The 14,100-nt window shown below is 46.1% G+C and overlaps 1 long non-coding RNA gene across 2 annotated transcripts; it reads right to left on the bottom strand.

The window, feature by feature from the left end:
• Positions 1-3,394: 3,394 nt before the first annotated feature.
• On the bottom strand, positions 3,395-7,799 carry LOC131834684 (uncharacterized). 2 transcript variants are annotated; one of them, XR_009354929.1, is made up of 6 exons: positions 7,332-7,799; positions 7,111-7,245; positions 6,296-6,350; positions 4,620-4,751; positions 4,320-4,520; positions 3,395-3,973 (listed from the first exon to the last, which is right to left on the bottom strand). It is a non-coding gene; the product is annotated as an uncharacterized LOC131834684 (long non-coding RNA). The 2 variants fall into 2 exon arrangements; XR_009354930.1 differs by lacking the exon at positions 7,111-7,245.
• Between the last annotated feature and the right edge of the window lie 6,301 nt (positions 7,800-14,100).

Here is a 14,100-nt window from a genome sequence, read left to right as displayed (position 1 = left end):
CCGTGTTGTTTCAAAGGGCGTGATTTCATTGGTTTTATGACTGAACAGTATTCCACTGTACACACTCGCACCACAATTCCTTTACCCTCTCATCCCGCGATGGACACTGAGGCTATTCCCACATCTTGCCTGTGGTAGATAACGTTGCAGGAAGATGGGAACACACATATCTTTACCAGCTAGTGGAAGAAAAGCTCAAACACGTCTTAAACTATGTTTTTTAGCAATTTATTTTTATGGCCGCATCATCATTGGAGACCCTCACAAGGATTTAACGTATGGGTCTTTATTTCCACATCGTTGATATGAGCCCCTTCCAGGCTGCGCTTCTGCTCAAGTGGTAGGACAGAGGTCAGACGGCAGTGGTGAGTGAGCGTGGAGGGAGCAGAGGGGGCGAAACCAAGAAGAGGAGTACGACAGACCTGGAGAACAGCCAACGTCATTCGGGAACAGAAGGGAAGCGCGAGTGGTGCTCAGAGGGGAAGACAGGGTGTGCACGGATGGGGCTCAGGTGGGACCACTCAGGACCTCACCATCAGGGACCATGGCCTCGGGCTTATTTTGAGTGAGATGGAAAATAATAAAAATATTTTAGCCAGGAAGTGAGATATCCTGACCACCTGTAAGGGAACATTTGCTCTGGTTCTTGTTGGAAGCCTAAATTTTAGGGAGGGGAGAGTCCTTGGGTACCAGGTAGCAGGCTGTAACCAAGATGCAAGAGCCACCGGTCAGCTCGGACTTTCTGCAGCTATGTTTTTTCCTGGTTATACTAATAGCCCTGCCATAAACAGAAGGATATAGACTTTTTTCCAGAGTTTAGGTTATTCTCTTTGGGGAGAATTCCTGAATTAGAATGACTGAAGAAAAGGTAGGATTCTTAGTTTCCCGAGGGTGGTCTGTACCAGCACTCTTCACAGTAGCCAAGAGGGGGGCACAATCCGCACAGCCACCAGCGGAGGACTAGATGAGGCACTGCGGTGTGTACGTGCAGCGGCCCGTTAGTCACCCATCCCATAGAACGAAGGACGTGCTTTAAGGGGATGAACCTCCAGAACACGGTGATCAGTGAAAGCAGCCAGACACAAGAGATAACGTATCGTACAAATTCATTTACATGAAATAGCCAGAGGCAGCAAATCCAGAGAGACAGAAAGCAGACTGGGGTTGTCTAGGACCACGGGCTGTGACAGCTTAACGCACCCAGGCTTTTCCTGCAGGAAGGTGAAAAGGTTTAGGAACTCAGTGTAAGTGCTCTTCGTGCAACCCTGTGAACGCACTAGATGTCACGGAATTGCATGCTTTCTGGAGGGTAATTTCGTCGTGTGTGCGTTTCACCTCAGTGCAGCATGTTCCTGAGTCATCTGTACGTTTCTCAACTCTGAGAACCCGAGGGTGTTTTCAGTGTAGTGTTTTCTAAGCAGCTGGCAGCAGGGTGAGGGTCCTGGTTCCTCTTTGTACACCTGTCCCTATGTTTGCAAATAATACTTCAGTGAAAAAGGCCCCTTCCTTGACTGTTTGTTTCTCACATTTCTCATCTAAAATTTTCTTTTTTTTTTACTTACTTGTCTATTGCAGTCTGTGCATCTGTTATCATTTTGTCTGTGTCCTGTCAAATGAGCATATCATGCCTTTTTCTGTTCTGTTCTGTGTTGTACATATTTTTCCCTAGTCTGTGATTTAAAGTGTCCATTTTTTTCATTTTTATACCATTAAGCTTATTTGCTTTTTCCATCTTATCTCTTCTTTTACCTCTAGGCTGAGAGATTCAGCCTCTTCAAGAGGTCTAATATTCAAGTCCTCTTCTCACCCCAGAATTTTTATGGCTGGAACCATCAGGAGTTTATTTTTAAGAGCTGAAGAAGATTTATTAAATGGTTTCTTATGGGTGAATGAGAAGTCATAAATTCTTGTTCTCGCCAGAATGCTCTAGTCTTGAGCACGGTTTCTCCAGATTGAGCAATACTCGACCACTTTTAAAGGGGAAAAATATTTGGGCTATTTAATGATGTCTTAAATTTTTTTTTATGTTATTTCCTGTTTTGGATCGAGTTGTGTCCCCTCCCCACCAAATTCATATGTCGGAGTCCTAACCCCTAGGACTTCTAAGTGTGCCCTTATTTGGATGTAAGGTTGTGACCCGTGTTATTACTGGAGATGAGGTCATGCGCGATGGGGTCGGGCAGGTTCCGCATCCACCATGACTGGTATCGCTCCAGAGAGGGGGAGTTTGGGTGCAGACGTGCACACGGGGAGAGCGTCATGGGAAGCCCGGAGTCACAGTCACATGCCAAGGAACTACCAAGTTTGACTTGGAACAGGTCCTCCCCCAGTGCCTTCAGGGGAAGCAGGGCCCTGCCAACATCTGGACTCAGCCTAACGGCGAGAGAATGATTTCTGCTGTTAGAGCATGCAGTGTGCGGTGCTTGGTTACGGCTTCTCTGGCAAAACAGCCCATCACGGATGTAGTCCTGCCCTCCACCCAGCACCCACGCGTCTATGGCCATCCCAGCAAGACAAATTTACAAAATACTGACACTTAACACCATAAACCCAACAAGTCTTAAATACACTACATTATATTAACCTGACAACCGGTGCCACTTGGCCATAACTCTGTCATGACTCCCCACGCGCAAACGTCCCCGACTGCCCCACTCCCCGGAGGGTGGAACGTGTCCTTCCACCCCCCTTCCTGCTGCACCAGAAGTCCTGCGTGTAACACTCATTATGTCAGTTAGCTTTTACCTGTCTGGTTCAGGTCTCCCTGCTTGTTTTTTTTTTTTCCCCCAATGATTCTCAGCCAATTGTAGGGACAACAACACACATGGACCCCGAAATCATGCCTAGTTCTTGGTTACGAGGTGGTCACCCACATAATTGGGATGTGTTTACGCTGATGACTTTTAGGCAACCATTAAATGAAAACAGAAAATTGAAAAAAAAAAATCTCTCAGGAAGCTTGCAGACCCTTTGGACTGAGAACAAACTAGTGAACCTCTGATTAACCCATTTTGAGAAAACTGTGACCCCAAAGGGCCCTCTCATTGGCAAAGTTTGCACTGGCCATGACTCTCCCTCTCCTGCCTTTCAGTTATGAACGAGGTCACTGGGCAGAGACATCGTCCTAGTGCCCTCACTCTGGTTTGCCGATCTGTGTTACGCTGGCTTCCTCATGTCCTGTTCTGTGCTCAGAGGGTCCTGAGGATGCTGTGATTTTCAGCAAAGACAGCTCTCTTGCTGCCAATGATCACAAAACCTGTGAGCTGTGAATATGGTTTAAAACAACGTTTCATAATCGAGCGAAAGCTTTTTTGTTTTCTTAATAACTTCAGCCAAGAATCTGAGTTGCAAACAAACTAGTCAAAAACCAACAGGAAAGGATAGATTTGTATAAGCATTTACTGAAAAAAAAAAAAAAATCCCAACAATGTAAATCTAGACTCCTGTGGTCTCACTTCCCAACATGCTCGGAGCAGGAAGCGGAAAGCCAGGAAACCACTTCTCACGCTCTGTAATTTGGGAGAGAAGAAAGACTGGATTTCACAGTGTCTGGACACCTTTGTTCACTATAGTATAAGCATACTCCACCTTCAGATTTCTGGGAAAACTAGCATTTCTCTAAAATCAATGCAAGATTTTTCCCAAACCTGCCCCCACCCCACCCCGCACAGCACAATAATTTGAAGAATTAATTCAAAGTTTCTTGGAGAAAGAAACATTGTCATTGAGACGTTCCCCATTAATTGTCCCGATGCTTGCTAAGGGGCTAAGCACACACATGCCGACTTCTTCCCTTGTGTGTGCCGCGTCCCAGGGAGGGGTGCAGGAGGACACGTCTGCGAGCACAGGACCGCTCAGCAGGGGCTTCTGAGGTCCAGACGCTTCGGTGGTCTCAGTCAAGCACGTGCCGTAGGGCCCAGAATGGTGAGCATGTGACCCAGGGCTGGGAATCGGAATTGAAATCCTGGAAGACCTTAGGAAACAAGTTATCGTATTTTCTTAGCGCTTGTTTTCATGTGTGTACCTTAAAGAAATGGACTTGCCTTACAGGGAATGGTAGAATTTAATGGGCGTAAAGCATGCACAGTGTTTCTGCCACACACACACATATGCATGTAAAGACACTCAACCTACAAGACATATACACACTCACACACCTATGTCAGGTCAGGCCTCTTAAAAACACCTGCACGGACCATTTTCATGTACAAAAATGGCAATTTCGTATATTTTGACCAACTATTTATGTAATGGAATGACGAGCAGCGGCAGAAGATTCAGAAGGACGCTCTTTGGATACAGAAAGCACAACCCCATACCTCAGGGCACGGTGGAGGGTTCCTGACCCGGTGGGACGTGCCGGCAGTGCAGTGGGCAAGGAGAGGACAGAAAGGCAGAGCCGTAGACACGTGTCTGTCCCTGGGACAGTCTGACAAAGAGGAAAGAGACGTGAACCCGGTGCAAGGACCATTTTGGCGTCTAGATGCTGTGTGAATGTCAGCTCTTCAAAACACGCTCATCTGTAAGAGGAAAAAAGAGAATATGCCCAACCTTCCAAGGCAAATTAAAAATACAGCTTAACATTGCCTTGATATTTGGTTTTTATTTCCTTAATTAACCTTGAGGTGTTGTGTCACGTCGATGCCAGGATGTGAGTCATAATATTTTTCTCCGTAGCCTTTCTTGGCTATCACAGTGGAATGGGCCAGCCTGAGACAGGCACGGTTATGTTGTTTTTCAGCTTCTCAGACCTGCAATGACCAATGTCCTATCAATTCACCAGCCCCTTGTTCAGCCTCCTGTAAATGACTTGCCACCCCCGGGTCTTGTCTCCTGATTAATGGTTCAGATCTTAACAGTTCAACTCGGGGACTTTCCTAGCCGATGGCTGGCTGGGTCTCTGTGGCTTTGTCCAGCCAGCGAGAAGACAGGTGCCCACTAATAGGAATTGGGTCAAAATGGTGAAGATTCAGGTCAGGAATGTTTTGTTTTCTGTAGCCAGCAGGGCTAGAATGAGGTCAGGAGATCAGTTTAGTGTTTGTATTGAATTCTTACTCTTCGGGCTTAAAAAAAGAAAAGCCCAAGAAATGTGGCTTTGCACGGGCTGGGACAAGAGGTGAGTGGTCCAGGAGAGCTCCTGGGTGCTTGAGCCCCCAATTTCCATTCCCTCCATGCATTCTCTGGAAGGAGGAGTTCAGGGAAAGCACGGTTTAGTAAATACAGAAATTTCATCAGGCTTCTTACCAGACAAACATAGACCCAATGTGTTGCTCAATGTCTCTATGGTGCAAATTATATGTTGTGGGGTATGAAAAAAGGAAAAGCCCTAAGTGGAGGGCATTTCATCCCACAGCAGAGTGGTGCCAACTTTCTGTTGGTAGCCCCACAGTGGCTTCCAGGAACCTAAAGAAAAATATTATGTTAAACTGTTTTCCTAATGTGACAGACACTTTCTTCAAAACAGAAACAGTGAAACATTTGCCTTGATAATACTATTCTAGACCTTATAATGGGACCTTGACGAGCCTTGAATTATTTTTGCTTGTTTTGAGTCTCTTGTGTTTCTCCTGGTTGGCTTGTTGGTGGTGGTATTACAGAGAAGGGGATCTGGGTGACAAGTCCTCTTTATTCTGACACGGAGTTGTTCTGCCCGAAGTTTGCAGAGCTCTTCCCCGGTAATTATTTAGGGCAGGTTGACCCAAAGGCTGACTAGTGGCATTGTGTGTAATTACCACGTGTCTAGTATAAGCCAGTATGCAGCTCGGGATGTAAATTTTGATCTGGACCAGTTTGGTTTATATAAAACAAAACCTGCCATGGTGAAGACAGGATCGAGTCCAGAATTCTGCAGAACAGCTAAGCGTACACTTGGTTTTCAGGATGCCTACTTGGTGACTAGAGCAGAAGGCTTCAGCTGCATCAGCCGGCGAAGAGTGTTGGAGTAACATCTCACCAGGAATTCCCGGGTCTGGGACAGTTCTCATTTTCTCCCAGCTTGGCCGTTGAGGCCGGTTTTTGTTTGCTGCCCCAGGACTCTCAAAGCAAACCGCTTCCTGAGTCACCATCAGCAGAAAGCCATTGATTTGGTGTTTGTCCCCTACCCGATCGGTGACCGAGTGTCACACGATCTTGAGGGTTTCATTTCCACCCCCGTTGATCTCAAGACCCTGGATTCTTCTGCGAGATCCGCCTCTCCCCCACCACGTTCTTCCTTTCAATTGAGAAACACTGTGGGACAGTGACTAAGCCCAGGGGTGTGGGTGTCAGAAAGAGCGAGGCTCAAACCCTCTCCTACCGTTTGTCGGCTCTGACAAGGGAGACTTGACTTCTCCGAAGTTCAGTTTTATTATCTATAAGAAAGGAATGACAATAACAATAAAATGTAGTTTTATGTTATTATATAAATAAAATGAGATTGTTTAGGTCAGCTACTGAATAAATATTAGTGATTATCATCATCGTCTTCTCATCCAATTCCCATATGACCGTGCATAATGCAGCACAATGGTGTAGGGACACATCAGCCCCCAGAAAGCTCCTTAGCACAGAAGTGATGGATCTAAGGGCTGTCCTCTTGGGGTCTGTTAACCTTGACCTTGTAACCTTCTTACACCATCTTCTATATTCTAACAGGAAGATTAGCCAACCCCAGCAAAGACTGTGAGGCAGCCCAGAATCTTAGAGCAGTTAATGCTGAGCTCCGTGTCACCACGCCCGCAGCCACCTGCCCAGGACTGACTCCTTATGTGCTCCTTATGCCATATTTTATGTCGGCCGCCATAGCAGCATCCTGGCCACCTAATTGAGCAGCACCCTTGACCCAAAAGGAGCTGTTTCTAGGCTTCCTGGAAAACCTTATGCAGGAGGAGCAATTCTACATTGGAGAGTTATCCAATGAACAAGTCAGATTCTCTCTGTTAGAGTATATCAGAGTGGGAGGTAAGGAGAGAGAGAGGGGGGTGGAGAGGTGGGGGGGAGAGGGAAGAGGGGAGAGAGACAGGAAGAGAGGGAGAGAGAGAGAGAGAGAGAGAGAGAGAGGGAGACTGCCGGTCTCTGGGGGGTTCTGGCCCTTACAGATGACCGCGTTCTGACTTCTTTCTGTGCCTTTACTTCCTTTCTTGGGCGAGACTGCCAACACTTCTGGCCAAGCATCCGGCAGCACATCTAGCGAACTGTGTACCTTCAGCCTCCCTTCCGACTGGCCTGGACTGTGAAATGCCCTGCACCCCGTACTCAAGGTCAAGACTGGCAAGGAGTCAAGGGGGAGACTCCGGTGAAGACATTAAAGCCAGAAGGAATGTCATTTGTCCAACGGAGAACACTCTGCTTACCTCTGTGCATGGCCACGTATGCCACTTTGTCCATCCAAAATGTTCTTTGTCCTTGTCTCTGCCGGGACAGACCCCTCACCCAACCCCTGCAGAACCCCGTGAGAATTCACCGCCTCCCGCTGACAGACCTCCACCCCTCTGTCCCAGCTCCTGCGTCCCTGCCGTCCTCCAGGAGGGACCGTGGGTCTGTCCTGTCCGAGACAGGTGTGTCCGTGGGTGTGTCCCCTTGTTTGTGTCTGAAAGTTTGCGTCTTCTATGTCGTGCGCATCTTCTGAAACTTCAGGGGCTGTGCGTCCTGCGTCACGGGTGCTCCGCGCGGGCTGCCGCGTCCTCACTGACCCGAAATGCCAGCCGTCCCAGGGTGAGTGACGCGAGTGTGGACGGCCTGTTGAGTGTCTGCTGTGCTGCTGTCCCCTCACTCACTTGGCCGCTGTGCCTCACGCGGAGATGAAACAAGGACACTTGTCAGTCTTGGTTTTCAGGTGAGGAAAAGGAAACTGAGAAGGTTTCAGTAATTTTGCCGAAGTCGCCCAGCCGTTAAGTCACCCCATCAAGCTTAAACTGGGTGCCTGTTTCTACCGTACATGGACAGTTCACGTTTCCGGTGTTAACTGAGCAGACCCTAGGTCTCAGGTGCTACTGTCCTCTGTAGACTGAAATGTGAGTTTTTACCATTTTATTTTTTATTTTGAACACATTCTGCATTTCTGAACTAGTATTTCTCTTCCTTAAGTTGTGCTTAAGGAAGTAAAAAATCACTTATGTTATATCTATAGCTCTCTTTCTCTGTTTTGTGGTTGTGGAAAATCCAGTGGTGACTCATACACACGAAATCCATTTCAGAGTTTTCACGAAAGGTATGCAGCACCCTCCTCCCTGTCCCAAGGGCATGGTTCACAAACTCCTCACATCATTTAAATTTTTATTCATTGTAAACCACAAATACCGTCTAGAGCGGAACTCAGACGACATGACTCATGTTATTTGGTGACTCTTTGTATCTTAAATCTTATCAATGTGTAGAAGATTGTAAACATCCTCATCAAACTGTAGGTACTCATGCCAATCATAGAATAATAATGTTTAGGCCACAAACATTCTAATTGAATAAGGTTACTCACAATTCACTTACTTTTGGACTCAAGTTCTTTTTCTTTGAGCGTGGTCGACACACAGTGCTAGTTTCAGGTGTAGAACAGGGTGATTCCGTGCGTCTGGAGCTCAGGCTGAGCTCGCCACACACGTGGCTACCATCTGCCCCACACAGCGCTATCACAGCATGGCTGACTCCGTTCCCTGTGCTGTGCCTTTCCCTTCTCTCTCTTGGGAGGCCCGGACCTCCCGGCACCCCTCACCCATTTCTCCCATCCCCCCATCCCTTCTCTCTGGCAACCGTCAGTCTGGTCTCTGTATTTATAGGTCGGATTCTACTTTATTGTTTATTTATTCATTTTTTCCCCACATATGATTGAAATCACGTGGTACCTGTCTTTCTCTCACCGACTCACTTCACTTAGCATGATAGCCTCTAAATTCATCCATGTTGTCACAGATATCACAATCTCATCCTTCTTTTCAGTCTCATAATGTGTGTGTGTGTGTGTGTGTGTGTGTCCATCACCCGCTCATCTGTGGGTGGACCCTTGGGCCGCTTCCATATCTTGGCTACTGTAAATAATGCTGCTGTATATCACAGGTGCATCTATCTTTTCAAGTTGGTGTTTTGTTTTCTTTGGAGCAAGTATCTAGTGGAATTACTGGGCCCCGAGGAAACTCTATTTTTAATTCGTTTAAGAATCTCCTACTTTGTTGCACAGTGCCTGCACCAGCTTGCGTTCCCAGCAACGGTGCTCGAAGGTTCTATTTTCTCCACATTCTCTCTAGTACTTGTTATTTCTTGTCTTATTTTAGCCATGCCGACAGGTGGGAGGAGGTGTTTCATGTGGTTTTTGATGTATTTCCCTGATGATGACTGATGATGAACATCTCTGTTCATGTCTGTTGGCATCTGGATGTCTTCTTTGGGAAAAATCTCTATGAATGCCCTCTGCCCATTTTTTAATCCAACTGGGCTCTTTTTGGTGTTGAGTTTTATTAGTTCTTCACTTATTTTGAATATTAGGTTACTTGCAATTGGAACTGAAATTGGGCGATTTTTATGCTTAATCCATCTATTAACCAAGTAATTTTTTATCACTGACTTCAAAAATTCAAGAATTAAAAAATAATTGCAAATAGTATACAGCTCACAGGGAAACAATTATGAATTAGAAGGAGGTTAGGTTCAGAAAGAACACTCTGCAGACAACTAAAAACAATTTTAAAGAAAAAAACCAAAACCCAATAAAACCAATCCCCAGAACTCCTCCTGATTCGTTATCGCCTGATCGGGGAGCTGCTGTGTCCCATTCTGTTGTCTCTGTTTTCTTGAGCTCGTCCGTGTATGTCCTACCGAGGGTCACTGCATTTCGACTGCAGAGCAAAGAGTAGGCCAATACGCTGGTCAGGTTAGTGGGGATGGAAGGTGGCAGCCCAGCTCGATTGCGTCACCAGTTTGTTTTTTGGCATCTCCTCTGCTCTAACGTCTTTACCCCAAAACTCATCTTTAGGTCATGGCATTTCAATCTGGACCAGAGCTACTCACGAGAAATGGACCCATCAGTGCTCCAGTGTTCAGACCGAGGAACACAGCTGCTCGGTAAACATATGAGTGACAGAGAGTCGTATCCAATAACTTATGTATTCTTTCCCACTGACGGATACGCATGAGACACACAGAAATATAAGAAACATAATCAAGAACAGTGTTTTCATAGTTTATGTGGAGGCGGAGCAAAGGGGTCTGGGTGACCACAACGGGTGCCTCCTTCAGACCTGGCCTGTTAACTCTCTGTCACAGAGTATACAGTCCAAGCAGAAGACAAATTTGCCCGTACGTAAATCCTTCCTCTGTTAAAACTATATAGAAGAAGTAACATTCATAAAGCACAACCAAACCAAGAGAATGGGAGGGTTCATTAGCACCGGAGAGATATCAGTGAATTTCTGAGATGAACAAAATGGGAATATTTGTTCCATAAATTTTTGTTTAATACTCACATTTTTTTAGGGCATCTGGGTGGCTCAGTTGGTGAAGCATCTGCCTTCAGCTCAGGTCATGATCCCAAGGTCCTGAGATCGAGTTCCATGTCGGGATCCCTGGCCAGTGGGGAGTCTGCTTCTCCCTCTCCCTCTGCTGCTCCCCCTGCTTCTGTGCTCTGTCTCTCAAATAAATAAATAAAATCATAAAAAAAAAACCTCACATTTTTAAAACATGTCCAGGATATATAACATTTTTTAAAAAAGATTTTATTTATTTATTTGACAGACAGAGATCACAAGTAGGCAGAGAGGCAGGCAGAGAGAGAGGAGAAAGCAGGCTCCCCGCTGAGCAGAGAGCCCGATACTGGGCTTGATCCCAGGACCCTGAGACCATGACCTGAGCCAAAGGCAGTGGCCCAACCTACTCAGCCACCCAGGCGCCCCTGGGATATATAACATTTTAAAAAGTTATCGAAATTAGGTAATTGTAATATTTTAATTAAAAATTTATAAACCTATTACAGAAGCTAAAATGTATTAACATTTAAATACGTGTTATCTTTCTAAAATAACCAAAATAAGTAGTCAAAAAGGGCATTATTGAAATAAAAGACAAGTTGTTTTCATCGTCTGTAGTTCCATCACTTGTGGATCAAGATTTCCGGTATCAGTTTTCGACGTTCTTGTCTTCATAGGCTACATTGTGGGGGAATCTCCCCCTTTGCTGTTGGTCGTGATTTAATCATTTGTCTCCTCATGTCCCTCATGAGGAATCATAATAAAGTGCTGAAATTTTCCAACGATTTACCTTCTTTTGGCGTGGACTTACAGATTTGTATGCTTGTGGTTAAGTTCTGACATCCAGCGACGGACATTTTAAAATTTGCTGTATCGTGTTCTGGGCTACCACGTGTGATGGTATCACTCTGACTGCTCTCTGTGTGTTGTTCGGCAGTGCAGAGGAAGCGGGGGTACAGGTGATATCCTGCGCTGGTCAAGGAAGCGTGCCGTGCACATATTACTGGGGGCCATCGCTTGGGATGACAGGAGACGGGGGGAGAGTGGGTGAGCCCACCTAGGTCTCATCCCCAAGTCCTATATGACGGCCCCAGGTTTCTGAGAACCCCTTCCTGATGTAATGCCTCAGCTCAGACGGGCAGGTCATCTTAGCCTGGGGAACCTGCCTCCGTCCCTGTCAACTAACTTGGGGTCTATGGTAAGATTGTGGCTAGTGAGGGAGCGCACTGGTTCAAATAACTTATATGGATAGGGCAAATGAGATATCCGGATGACGGTTCCGTTTTTGCTGGTTGTGTAACGTGCTGCCCCTCCGAGCTGACGGCACCGGGAGGTCAGCCGGAACTGGCAGGTGTAGGCCCTTCCAGCACAGGTGAACTGTGTACGGTCGGGAGAACAGTGGGTCGGATTCCATGCTCAACCTCTTGCGCGATTGTTTTCATCAGCTGCGTGTTCGTGCAAGAAGGGGTCACATCTTAATCACTTGTGTTGGTCAGTGTTTTGGAAATTGTGGAAAGAATCTTGGTTTTGGAAAAAACTGACACATCCTTAACTATGCTTTCCTAAGCAGATGGCTCATTTCCAACATCTGGCTTAAGTTATCCCATTTCGGCTTGGACCCATGGCTAGAGTGGTCCTGGCAGCGGGGGATGAGATGGGCTCCACGCTGAGGCACACAGTGTTAGTGGCCTTGGGCCTGGCTGGTGGGAAGAGCTCTCGCTCGCCCTGTAGGCCCGGCTGGCTGTGTTCGTAGCCTCATGGGGTCACGGGCACTGGGACGGACTCGCTCGGATTCTTGCCACTCACTAGGACACAAGACAGAAAGGCCCAGGGCAGTGCCCAGTCCCCTGTTGTTCCAGGATAAACGTCTTTCCTAACCCACTCCCCTTCCTCCCCACCTCTTCCCCTTCCTCCTCTCTCCCTTTCCTCTCCTTCCCTCTCTTCCCGGGGCAGAGAGCAAATTGCAAGTCCCCTGCTGCTCAACCAATTTTAGAGAGAACGTCCTCAAAACAAGCAAAACTAGGGCGCCTGAGTGGCTCAGTGGGTTAAGCCTCTGCCTTCAGCTCAGGTCATGATCTCAGGGTCCTGGGATCGAGCCCCGCATCGGGCTCTCTGCTCGGCAGGGAGCCTGCTTCCCCCTCTCTCTCTGCCTCCCTCTCTGCCTACTTGTGATCTCTGTCTGTCAAATAAATAAATAAAATCTTTAAAAAAAAAAAAAAAACAAGCAAAATTGACCGTCTGCCTTTATGGTCATGAAACGAGGAGGGAAGCCTTTTTTTTATCCATAAACTTTTTCTTTGGGCAAAAAAAAAAAAAAAAAAAAAATTGTGCTAAACATGCTCTGCCCTTGAACAAACAGTAACACAAACAAAATCGGGACAAGAAATGAATCCTCTGCGAATATTCTGACCCTGTACAGGCAGCTCGAGGAGGCAGAGGTTCACATGATCTCCCTCCACACCCTCAGCCCCAAATGAAAGTCTTTGCAGGATGACCTTTGGCAGATCATATCCTCACGGGTTAAGTACTTCGGGGGTAACACATAGGATCCTGGACTGTCCTAGTCAAGAGGCTGGAATGCTAACCCTGGCATCAGCTGTATTTGACTATGTGGCTTTGAGGAAGTTTCTCGATCTGTTTCCCCATGGAATATAAAGGGATCGGGTTAGATGATCTCTGGAGGTCCTTTGGGGTCTACACTCCTTTGGTATCTACACTTCACACTCTTGTGCATTCCAAACCAGACCTTGTGTCTCTCACTTGAATATTGACTTAGTAAATCTTGTCTAGGTGGCTTAAAATACCTTTACATTATTTTTTCAATTAAAAAATGTTATTGAGAACTAATGGTTTCATTTTCCCCCTTATTTAATAATTCCCAGTAAGAACTGAATTTTAAGTAAAAGTCAAAGTCAGTTGTCTCTTAACAACAGTAGTGTAGTATATTAGACTTCTCTTGTGAATTTAAACTTCTCTTGTGAATTTAGAAAGTTCGGAAACAACAAATCTTGAAGCCATATTCTTGGGTAGGTCTGATTCTTTCTCAAGGGAAGCAAACAATTAGGATGTGAGATAATTTCAGCAAGAAATCTGTAGATAATCATCTCGAGCCTATCCTTTATTTGTGTCCATGCGCTCAACACATTTTGATCGAGCTCCTAACATGTGACAAGCCCAAGTAGTTAAGGATATAAAGAAGAGTAGCAGACCTTGTGCACTCAATTTCAAGTAGCTCAGAATGGTATGTGTCTACTACTGAATGCCGTTTACAGTAAACCCTCACTCATTTCATGGCTACTGATAGAGTTCATTAACATAGTATTTAATATAGTGTGTGTAAATCTCATTCAGCAGAATGTTGTAGAAACGCGTTATGGTCTTTCTGTGCTTATGTTTAGCTGCACTTGAAGGAGAAAGCAAGTTAGGGTGTGGTAGCTAACTTTGCAAGAATCTATCAAAGTATAGATTTTCGGTGTTTTATTTTTATTTATTTATTTATTTTAAAGATTTTATTTATTTTATTTGACAGAGAGAGAGATCACAAGTAGGCAGAGAGGCAGGCAGAGACAGAGGGGGAAGCAGGCTCCCTGCTGAGCAGAGAGCCGGATGCGGGGCTCGATCCCAGGACCCTGAGATCATGACCTGAGCCGAAGGCAGCGGCTTAATCCAC

This window comes from Mustela lutreola, chromosome 1 (assembly GCF_030435805.1).
Source record: "Mustela lutreola isolate mMusLut2 chromosome 1, mMusLut2.pri, whole genome shotgun sequence".
Lineage (NCBI taxonomy): Eukaryota > Metazoa > Chordata > Mammalia > Carnivora > Mustelidae > Mustela > Mustela lutreola.
This window is presented reverse-complemented; position numbering and strand designations above follow the sequence as displayed.